The 12,205-nt window shown below is 36.3% G+C and overlaps 1 protein-coding gene across 2 annotated transcripts in view; it reads left to right on the top strand.

Annotated features, from left to right (window-relative positions):
* OLA1 (Obg like ATPase 1) overlaps positions 1 to 12,205 on the top strand; it is a 171,688-nt gene that overhangs the window by 109,385 nt on the left and 50,098 nt on the right. The window lies entirely within an intron of this gene.

Here is a 12,205-nt window from a genome sequence, read left to right as displayed (position 1 = left end):
CACCACAATGAGAAGCCCATGCACTGCAAGGAAGAGTAGCCCCTGCTCGCAGCAACTAGAGAAAGCCCGTGCGCAGCAACAAAGCCCCAACGCAGCCAAAAATAAAAATAAATAAAATAAATAAATTAAAAAAAAAAAAAACGACTGTCCTTTCCCTACTCCAGTGAGGTGCCTCCTCTGTCATAAATCAAAGAGCTTTGGCGTCCTAGCTCTTTCCTGAGGATCGGCAGATGAGTCTAGGTAAAAGTGGCCAAGAGCAGCAGTGGGGTCCCAAACCTTCTGAGGTGAAGGTGAGAAGGGAAGATGGAATGAGGGGTTAATATCCCATGGATTCTATGGTCTTATGTGTGTTCCTTACATCACTTTTTTTTTTTTTTTTTTTTTTTTTTTTTTTTTTGCAGTACGCGGGCCTCTCACTGTTGTGGCCTCTCCCGTTGCAGAGCACAGGCTCTGGACGCGCAGGCTTAGCAGCCATGGCTCACAGGCCTAGCCGCTCCACGACATGTGGGATCTCCCCAGACCAGGGCACGAACCCATGTCCCCTGCATCGGCAGGCGGACTCTCAACCACTGCGCCACCAGGGAAGCCACCTTACGTCATTTTTATACTTTCCTCATCCCCTGCTGTCCAGTCTCTAGTCTAGATCAGGCACAATTAAAGTGTGGTCCTTACACCAGCAGCATCACCATCACCTGGGAGCTTCTTAGAAATGCAAGCTACAGATCTACTAAATCAGAATCTCTGGGGACGTGTTTTAACAGGCTCTCCTGTTATGCACGCTACACAAAGTTTGAGGATCACTGCTTTAGAGCAGCCACCAGCCCTCTACCCTCCACCCAAGGGTAGAAGAGTCTTAGGCCTTCCCCTACCCTTTTCTTGGTCTAGTAATGCCTCACTACCTTTTTAGGTCCTTGGTACTATTAAGAAGATATTTTCTCTATTTAGGCCTGCTTTATTGTTGTCTTTATAGGCGCAGTTACTCTGAATCACTTAGTTCATTAGTAGTGAAAATGGAGGTCTCCTCGATACAATTTTACCAGCAGTTTGCTTGATATCATAATATAACAATCTGACAGTTTGTGGGGATAAAGACCAATATTAAGCAGGGAAAGACATTTTAGGATGAGTTATTTTAAATAGTTTATTTATTAGTGAATATTTTTACATTATAACTACTTTTGCCTTAAAAAAAGTAAGTTACAAACCAATATTTATAGTATAATCCAGTTTATGTAAAGATAGCTGTATTTTTATAAGTGCATCAAAAGAGGTATGGAAATATGCTCAATTGTTATGTTTTAACAGTAAACATTTGGAAACTAAAAAAGGTTTTTAATGGTAAAGTGTTTGGAAAGTAACTAGCGGCTGTGAGAGTGAGTGATTGGGGTGGGCACTTTGACTGTTTACCCTCTATACCTCTCTGTTACTTGACATTTTTTCATAGCAATGTATTATTAATTTTTTTAAGAAAAAAAAGTCTAAGGAAATGATTTCCTTTAGGTGGCCTCCAAAAAAAGAGGTAAATGCATATATATTGTCCTTAGCTGTTTCTGACCTATATTCATCAAACTATAATTTTAGCTTCGCACTAGAGAAAGGGTTTTGAAGTTTCTGTCTGAGATTGGAAAAGGAATGTGGTAGGAGATGTGAAGCTGGAATAGATGCACACATGAGAAGTCATAGGCTTTAGGATCAATTTCATCTTCACTAATCTGAAAATTTGGATAGGCAATGTAATTTATGAAGATTAAGAAGAAGCTCCTATGTGTTTTCTTAACACAGTGACATTTCGAGTTACAAAGCCATTTTTAAAAAAATTTATTTATTTATTTATTTATGGCTGTGTTGGGTCTTCGTTTCTGTGTGAGGGCTTTCTCTAGTTGTGGCAAGTGGGGCCACTCTTCATTGTGGTGTGCAGGCCTTTCACTATCGTGGCCTCTCCTATTGCGGAGCACAGCCTCCAGACGTGCAGGCTCAGTAATTGTGGCACACGGGCCCAGTTGCTCTGTGGCATGTGGGATCTTCCCAGACCAGGGCTCGAACCCGTGTCCCCTGCATTGGCATGCAGATTCTCAACCACTGCGCCACCAGGGAAGCCCAACAAAGCCATTTTGAGTCATATCTCAAACTCTTTGCCTTTCAATCTAAATTTTGGTTGTGTTTCCTCAGAAGTAGACCTTGAAGCAAGAATTGGAGTGCAGGTAGTTTTCTTGGGAGTTAACTCAGGAAGCACACATCAAGGAGTGGGGAATTAAGACCAGGAAGGGAAGGAAACCAATACAAAGTTACGTATATGAGCAGGTGGAAAACCTTGCCTGAGCAGAAGGGGATCAGCCCTTCCAGGGATCTCTAGAAAACAGTGTAGAAAGTGTCTTGTAGTTTTTCTTCTGGAAGGATGAGGAAGCTGGGGTAATTAATTATTAACTAATTTCCGTCGGTCATTGATTGTGAGCTGCTCCTCTGAGTGTTAACTACCTGCCTGGTGCCTGATGCCTATGTAGTCTGAGCACAGCGCTTAGGCAATTGCAGATGCTTACAGTAAGAAGCCATTCAGCATGTACCGGATCTGTGAGGGCAAAGGGCGTAGGGGCAGGGCACCCACAGTCTCTGGTAACATTTCTTCATCCAGTGTGCATCTAAACTTTGTATCCTAATCATTCTATTTATTTTTGGTGGTTCTTTAGTATCACAAGTTTAATTTGGTGGTGTTTTATGTTCCCTGTTTCTGATTTATCTTTAGTTTTCCTAATACAAAGAGGGTATCTGTGATTTTGGTACCAACTAGTTCTTGTTACGGGAGTTGTCTGTTTTTAACATTTTCTTGTATTCTCTAACAAATGGTCTAAAGGTATAAAATGTGATTGTCTTCTTTTCTTCAGTTTATATTTGTAATCTTGACTAACAGAATCAGGGACTTTAATTGGATGTAGATCCTAGGCTATAAAAGCTACTTGGAAGTTATAAGAAAAATAAGTATTTTGTTCACTAGGTATTTACTAATTATTCCTTAATACTTGTTCAAATGTGTCTTTATTTTCTGGATAATCTTTCAGAAATTTAACACTCAAGCCTCTCTTCCTGTGAAGTTTCCATTTTCTAGATTTGGTTGTTACGTATTTTTATGTAAATAAGCAGGAAAAACGTGAATTAGATATACTCTAGCATAAAACATGAGCCAACTTTTTAATGCTAAAACAGAATCTTCCTGAGTATAATGTTCATATATTCTGTCATAAAGATACCTTTTATAAAGTGGGTCTTGCTGTTGTGTTAAAACGGAGGCACTAAAGAAGGCAAGAGTGGGATAAACATTTACTATTGGTGTTATTAGCTAGGTGTACTAGTTTCCTAGGGCTGCCATAACAAGTATCATAAACTAGATGGCTTAAAATAATAGAAATGTATTCTTTCACAGTTCTGGAGGCTAGAAGTCTGAAATCAAGGTGTTGGCAGGGCCGTGCTCCCTCTGAAGCCTATAGGGGAGAATCGTTTCTTGCTTCTTCAGCTCCTGGTAGCCCCAGGCATTCCTTGGTGTGTGGCAGCATAACTCCAGTCTCTGGCTCCATCTTCTCATGGCCACCTTCCCTCTGTCTAAATTTCACTCTTCTTATAAGGATACTAGTTGTAATCGGATTAAGGGCCCACCCTACTACAGATAGGCATCTTTAGCTAATTCCCAGCTAAGATCCTACTCTGAGGGATTAGGACTTCAACCTGTCTTTTTGGAGGACACTTTAAGCCATGACACGGCATCAAGTTCAAGGTTGATTTTAAAGTGTGTATACATTGTATTTGGAAAAACAAAATTTGGAAAATGAAAGTAGAAAGCTTTAAGGAAAATTTTATTTTGTATTGATCAAGTATTTGGAAATCATCATACTTAAAAAATATTTATAGAACTAACAGTTACTTAATTAAATAACTAAATAAGGCAACCAGGAATTGTAAGTAAGAAGCAGAAGCTTCTTACTCTTTAAAAAAAAATTTATTGTGGAAAACTATACATAAAATAAAATTTACCACTTTAATCATTTTAACTGTACAATTTAGTGGCATTAAGTACATTCACAGCATTGTACAGTCATCACCACTATCCATTTCTGGAACTTTTTCACCATCCCAGAGTGAAACTGTATCCTTTAAATAATAACATACCATTTCCTCCTCTTCCTAGCCCCTGGTGACATCTATTCTACTTCCTTTCTGTATGGATTTGCCTATTCTAGGTACCTAATGAAAGTGGAACTATACAATTTTTGTCTTTCTGTATCTGGCTTATAGGTCCTCAGTACTCACTATTATTTATTTGAAGACAGCAATTAGGAAGTGCAAAGCTGTTTAAGACTAGCATGATAATACAAAGAATGTATTGTGTTTGGGGCAAGACTCACAAGGATTAGACTCATTTGAGACCAAACTACTGTAGAATCATCAATTTATATATACCCTGAGGGGAATAAACTATAACAACTGATGTTTTGGTGCATATGCTATAGGCATACTTTCATGGATATTTCTATCTGTCCACTTTCTCCTTGCCTGTCGCCAATGGAACACAGATGGAGAAAATTAAGAATAGGACATGTTAGTATCCCCATAAACTCATTATTAGCAACCTCAAGTGGGTCCTCAGCTATATCCAGTTTTCCTAGTTGCCCTCCTGCTCTCTACTGCAACTGCTTCCCTACTCTCCTCAAACCTCTTATTTATGTCCATTCCCTGCTTTCATCCATCCCTACCCTTAGCAGACAACCTTGCCTCCTATTTCAAAGATCAAAATAAAAGCCATCAGACATAGGAATTCCCTCATTTTCTCTCTAATTTTCCACTAGCCAAAACTAAAGCTTACTGTTCATTCCTCTTATCTATGGCTAGTTATTCCATTTCTTTGAATCTTATCACTTACTAACTTTCTAGAAATCCTACACTACTAGTCATCCCTTGTTTTTTTTCCCTTTGTTGCTTTTACGTGATTTTATTGAGGTAAATTAACATATCATTAAGTTCACCCTTTTAATATATATAATTCAGTGGTTTTTAGTATATTCACAAAGTTGCATTTCAGTCACCAGTAGTTCCTTCTTTCTTGTATATACAACTCGTCCCTCTCAAACTAGACCGTTTGCATCAACTATTTAAAGATGTCTTTTTTAATCTTAAAAAACACTTCTTACTGAATACCACACTTCTCATCCTTCAATTACCATATTTTCTCTATTCTCCTTCTTTAAAACCTCTTGAAAGAGTTATTTTTTCTACCTCCTAATAACTCAGTTCTATCTATCTGGTTTATTTGCTCATTAAAGTCAAACAGGTTTCACCAGGGTCATTAGTGGCTTTTGCATTGTTAAATCCAAGGAACATTTTCAGTCATCTTGATTTGTCAGTAGTATTGGACACTGTTGGGTCATTGCCTGAACTACTCTTCCCTTGGAGTCCATTACCACATTCTCCTGGTTTCCCTCCTACTTCTCTAGCAACTTCTCAGTTTCTTTTGCAGGCTCATCTTCTTATACCTTTGCTGTTAAATATTGGCATTACTTAAAGTTGAGTCTTAGGCTCTCATCTCTTCTCTCAATTCTCTTTCTATGTGATGCCATCCATATCCATTGATACAATTACTATTTAAATACAAATAGCTTCCAGATTTGTATCTCTAACCCTGATCTGTCCTCTGAACTCCAGGCTAGTATATTTAATTCCTGACTTGACATCTCATGTGTTTCTCAAAGACAACTCAAAAGTTAGCACATCTGAAATCAAACTCCCTCCCTCAAACCTGATTCTCTTCAGGGTTTCTTAGCTCAGTGAATTGTACCACTGTCTTTTAGATTATGCAAATCAAAAACTTAATCGTTTTTGACACATTCTCTTTCCATCATTTCTCATATCTAGTCTATCACTGAATTCTGGCAATACCTATGGCAATATACAGATGTAATATTCTGCCTGTATTTTCTTGTGTATATGCATACATATAAAGATAAAGGATAAAACAAATGTGGCAAAATGATACTTTAATGAATCTATGTGTACAGACATTCTCTATTATCGTAGTTTTTCTTTAAGTTTGAAATTATTTCAAAATAAAAGGTAAAAACATAGCAAAATTAAAATGTCTTATGACTTTAATGTACAGTTAAAATACATGACAATAATAGCACAATGGGGGTGATAATGACATAATTTAAAATGATATAATACTCCAGTTAAAAGACAAAGAGTTTGGCAGTTTCTCAAAGAGTTAAACATAGAATTACCATGTGACCCAGCAGTTCCACTCCCAGCTTGATATTTCCAAAAGAATTGAAAACTGGTGCTCAAACAAATACGTGTACATGCATGTTTATAGCAGCACTATTCACAATAGCCAGAAGATAGAAGCAGCCCAAATGTCCATCAGGGGTTGAGTAGATAAACAAATTGTGGTATATACATAACAATGAATATTATTCAGCCTTAAAAAGTAAATGAATGCAGATGCCAGATGTGGATCAACCTTGAAAATATTATGCTAAGTGAAAGAACCCAGACATAAAGGTCACATATATTGTGTGATTCCATATGTATAAAATATGCAGAGTAGGTAAATTCATAGAGACAGAACTGAAGATTGGTGGTTGCCAGGAGCTAGTGGGAGGGGAGAATGGGGGCAAACTGCTTAATGAGTACACAGTTTTACTTTAAAGTGATTGAAATGTTTTAGAAGTCGATAGAGGTGGTGGTCACATCACAGTATGAAGGCTTAGTACTAAATTACTTTAAAATGGTTAATTTTATGTTTATGTGAATTTCATCTCAATAAATTTTTAAGAAATTAGTTAAGACAGAGAATGTCAGATTGGATTTTTAAAACCTACCTCTATGCTGCTTATAAGATACATCTTAAATATGAAGACATGGAAAAATTGGAAGTAAAGGATGGAGAAATACATACCACCCCTCTCAAAAAAAAAGCCGCTATATTATAGTAATATCAAAATAGACTTTAAAAGAGTTATAAGGAAGCATTTCATAATGCTAAATGTTCAATCTACCAGGAGGATAAAATAATTTTAAGTTTGTGTATGCCTAATAACATAACTTCAAAATATATAAAGCAAAAACTGATAGAACTAAAAAGTTTTTTAAAAAAGACCCAAATCTATAGTCATGATAGAATATTTTAATACTTCTTTTAGTAATTGATAGAACAAGCACACAAAATTTTAGTAAGAATATAGAAGACTTAAACAATGTGATTAAGGAGTGTCACCCAGTTGTACATTCTTATGAAGTACCAATTTAACGTTTACCAAAATTTTCCATATTATTAGCCATATAGCAAATGAACACATTTCAAATGATTGAAATCATAAAGAATATGTTATCTGACCACTATGGAATTAAAATCAGAGATCAATAATGAAAAGATTACTAGAAAATTTCTATTTGGAAATTAAACAGTACACTTCTAAAAGATGTTGTTTTAAGGAAGAAGTCATAATGGAAATAAAATGTTTTAACCCTATGATAATGAAAATACAATATTTCAAAATTTGTTGTGTTCTTTTTGATGTATACAATCAAATTCTATAAATCTATAGTCTCAAATGTATATATCCAAAATAAGAAAGGGTAGAATCAGTGTTCTCAAAGTATCCATCTGAAGGAGTTGGGAAAAGAACCCAGCGAAAATAATGGAAAAACCAATAAAGATGAGAGCAGACATAAATTAAAATAGAAAAGAAAGAAACATGTAATAAAGAGGCTCAAAAAGGCCAAGAGTCACTTCTTTGAAAACATTAATAAGATTTGTAAGTTCTTAGCAAGACTGGTGAAAGAGTGAAAAGGAAGCCCAAAACTAGCACCAGGAATGAAAAAGGAGTACAGATCCAACAGACATTAATATGCTAATAGGGGGATATTATAAACAACTTATGACAGTAATTTGAAAAATGTGAAATGAACAAATATCTTTAAAGACTACTTAACAAAGCTAATATAAAGAAATGTTAAAACCTCATTAGTCCTGTATCTACTGAAGAAACTGAAGTCATAATTTAAAACCCTATTATAAAGAAAACTCCTGGCCCAGGTGACTTCACTATACAATTTAAAGTCTTACACACATTCTTCCAGAGAATAGAAAAAGGGGGAAAACTTGCCAACTGGTTTTATGAGGTCAGAAGAGTCCTGATACCCAAACCGTGCAATATAAGGAAGAAGAGTTAAAGACAAATATCTTTCATGAGCATAAATGCACAATCTTAAATAAAATATTAACAAACTGAACCCAGTAATAAATATTAATGATAATATGATATGACTAAAATTCTAGGAATGCAAAGTAGGTTGATATTAAAAATTAATGTACAGAATAAAGGAGAAAAATCATACATCTTTAAATGTTGGGAAAAGGATTTGATAATATTTGATTACTTATGGTTAAAAAAAAAAAAAGATCTCTAGGAACCAAGGGTAATCTCCTTAATCTGAGAAAGGGTATCTGCAAAAAAACCTACATAAGCAATTGTACCTAATGATGAAATACTGAATGCTTTCCCCCTCATATCAGGAATAGAACCAGTCATGCTTACTATTACTGCTTCTATTCAGTCTTATATAATTCTTACATTAAATAAGATAAAATAAAAGTGACATTATTCACAGACAGCATGCTGTGTATTTAGAAAACATGACAGAATTTGGGATATAGACCATAGGAATTAGTGTATGAAGTCATCTGGGTTGTTGGATACAAGGTCAATATAAAAAATGATTTGTATTTCATAATCTAGAACTTAAAGGAAATTTTTTTTTAAAGATGCCAGTTATAGTGGCATTTTAAAAATTCAGATACCTAGGAATAAATCTATTGAAAGTTATACTAAAATTTCTACACAGAAAACTATAAAACATTTATTTAGAGAAATAAATAAATAAATAAATGGAAGGTTACACCATGTTTTGACTGGAAGACTCGATATTTTAAAGATGTCATATCTCTCTAAATTGATCTATAGATTCAGCGAGATCCCAAAATACCATCATTTTGTTTTTTTGTAGAGAAGACAAACTAAGTTTTACATGGAAATGCAGAGGTCCCAAAATAAGCAAGACAGTCTCAAAGAACAAAGATGGAGGACTTCGTAATCATGAACCTTATATCAAGACTATTATAAATCTGCAGTGATTAAGACAGGCAAGGATAGACAACTTGACCAATGGAACAGAATGGGTATACAGACACAAATACACTTTGATTTGTGGTAGAGATGGCACTGCATAGTAATGGAGAATGGAATACTTTTTTCAAGAAATGATGCTGGGGGACTTCCCTGGTGGTCCAATGGTGAAGAATCTGCCTTCCAATGCAGAGGATGTGGGTTTGATCCCTGATCGGGGAACTAAGATGCCACATGCCATGGGGCAACTAAGCCTGTGTGCCACAACTACTGAGCTCATGTGCCTCAACGAGAGAGCCCACGTGCCGCAAACTACAAAGCCCATGTGCTCTGGAGCCCACGTGCCACAACCACAGAGCCCATGCACCCTGGAGCCCGAGCACAAGTAGAGAAAGAAAAACCTTCACACTACAACTAGAGAGAAGCCCGTGCGCCGCAGCAAAGCATCCTGCACACCTCAACGAAGATCCCACGTGCTGCACCTGAGACCAGACACAGCCAAAAAAAAAAAAAAAGAAAGAAAAGGTGTTGGGTCAGTTGGATATCCTTGTGGGAGAGAAAATAAATTCTCACCCACCTCACACTATACACAAAAAGTGAAGTTTACAAAGAGTAAAAAGTGAAACTCTTATAGAATAAAACATCTATAATATAACAGAATATTTTCATGACCTTGGAATAGACAAATATTTTTTTAAACACGGCACAAAGAACAGTAAAGGAAAAGATTTTTTAATTGGGCTACATTAAAATTAGGACTTTTGCTAAACAAAATTTGAAAAGGTAAGCTATAGAGTGAAAGAACATATTTGCAATATCTAATAAAGAACTTGTATACAGAATATGCCAAGAACTATAAATAAGAAAAAGGCAGCCCAATAGAAAAATAGGCAAAAGACTTGAACAGGTACCTCATAAGAGATGAAATCCCCCAGTAATCATTAGGGAAATGCAAATTCAGACTATGAGACACTGCACACTTAACATAAATTAAGAAAACTGACAGTACCGAACGTTGGAGGAAATGTGAAACAAATGTAATTCTCAGACAGTGTTGATGGGAGTGTAAATTAGTACATCTGCTTTTGAAAACTGATCAGCAATGTATATGAAGTTTGAGTAAATGTGTGACCTGAGAGTGGCGCAATTCCAGTCGTAGGTATATGCTCAAGAGAAATGCATACATAAATTTACTGAAGTACATGTATAAGACTGTTCATAGAAGCTTTATTTGTAATAGTTTTAAAGTATAAACAACCTCAGTATCTATCAATAGTAGAATAGGCAAATTGAGGTATATTCCTACAGAGGAATATTACATGGCAAAGAAAGAACACACTACGACTATATCTAACAACATGGATGAATTTCACGAACAATGTTGAACAAAAGAAGCTGGACACAACAATACGTATTTTATGAATCTATTTCCATAAATTTCAATAACAGTCTAATTTGTGTTGTAAAAAAGCCAGGATAGTGCTTATCTCTGGAGAGGAGTGGAACATTGTGACTGCATTACTGGTAATATTCTGTGTGTTGATCAGGTGGTAGTTACATGCATATGTTCATTCTGTGATACTTCATCAAGCTGTACACTTATGTATGTTACACTGAGTATATGTTATACTTCAGGATAACCTCTTTTCAAGTTTGACCTTCAAACCACTGATTATATTCTGCCATGTCAGGTGAATCTCCAACTTGGATTTTTATTTTCCGGCTTTGATTTTGGCTTCCTTAAAAATCTGTCTTAGTTCATCAACTCTCTTGACATCTCATCCATTTTTTTCTAACCTCACTCTGTTCTCTATTTTTGGACTCATGCTCTTGTTTCATAGGCGCTCTTTTTGCATTCTGCCAAGTATTCCAAATAATTCATTGAGAGAGTGGTGTGTGTGTGTGAGTGTGTGAGATCATTTTCCTCTTCCTTTATGACTCTCCTTATTCAGTAGCCTTTTTATTAAAATCAGATTTGTGGGCTTATCCTCTTCCCTTTGTCCTTCCTTGAACATGGTGAAATCCATTCAGACTTATTTACAGAAATCATAGGGACAGTTGTCTTCTTCTTAGTAATAGTCAAATCCTCCGCTGAGACCTATACCTCAGAAATGAATGGGTGTCCATCCCGGTTGCCACTTTATAGCTGATGGGCCAGGAACATTGCTGTTTTAAGTTTCCACTGTTTACTTAAGTGAATCACATAACTGAAAACCAACAGCTGCCAACATACATTCTAACAGGTGATTGCTAGAATTAACCAATCATTTTAATTCTTAGAGGACATTCCCCCGCCACCCTCCCACACATACTTGCTCAGCCATCAGAGCATTGCTGCCAGGTGTCTTAGTTTGCTTCTGTGTTGCCTGACTCTTTTCTGGAAGGTTTAGTCACTGAAGTATGTAGAAAGATGATAGTCAGTGATCACTACTCTGATCTCCATAAACAGCAGCATTCATCTAGTAGAGAAACAAATGCTTAATATTCTGATTCAGGCAGATATTTAATTTCAACTTAGAATACAATGGAGGTCTGTTTCATGAGTGAAAGTGTAGGTAGGACTTTACTCTGTTTGGGATGTTTAAAGGGGATATTTGGTTGGAGCAGGAGGAAGCTGTATTAGTGGACTTCTAACCAGAACATTTTGAGCTGGAGACCTTGCCCCCCATTCTTTTGGTCTGAGTACATTGTTGGCTGTGTGTGTTAAAGCCACCCAACTAGCACAGGTCAGCTCATCTGGGTGTTAACTTCAGGTATTAGGGTAGTGGGTTTGGCTAGAGAGAAATACCAGGCCTGGAAGCTATCATTATTGCAGAATAAGAGTGAGTCACCTTGATAAACTGCCAAGCCTATCCGGTTAGCCACCAAATTTTAGGATTACAGATGGTGGGCAGAGGATAGATGAAGTCCTCCCTTCCCCCTCACCCTGTGAATATACCTTTATTTTTTTTTTCCTATCTTAAAGATGATATTTATTGGTTAAAAATAAATAAAACAGCATTATATTTTTAAAAAAGAAGGCAGAAAGGGAAAGTCTC

This window comes from Kogia breviceps, chromosome 2 (genome assembly GCF_026419965.1).
Source record: "Kogia breviceps isolate mKogBre1 chromosome 2, mKogBre1 haplotype 1, whole genome shotgun sequence".
Classification (NCBI taxonomy): Eukaryota; Metazoa; Chordata; class Mammalia; order Artiodactyla; family Physeteridae; genus Kogia; species Kogia breviceps.
This window is presented reverse-complemented; position numbering and strand designations above follow the sequence as displayed.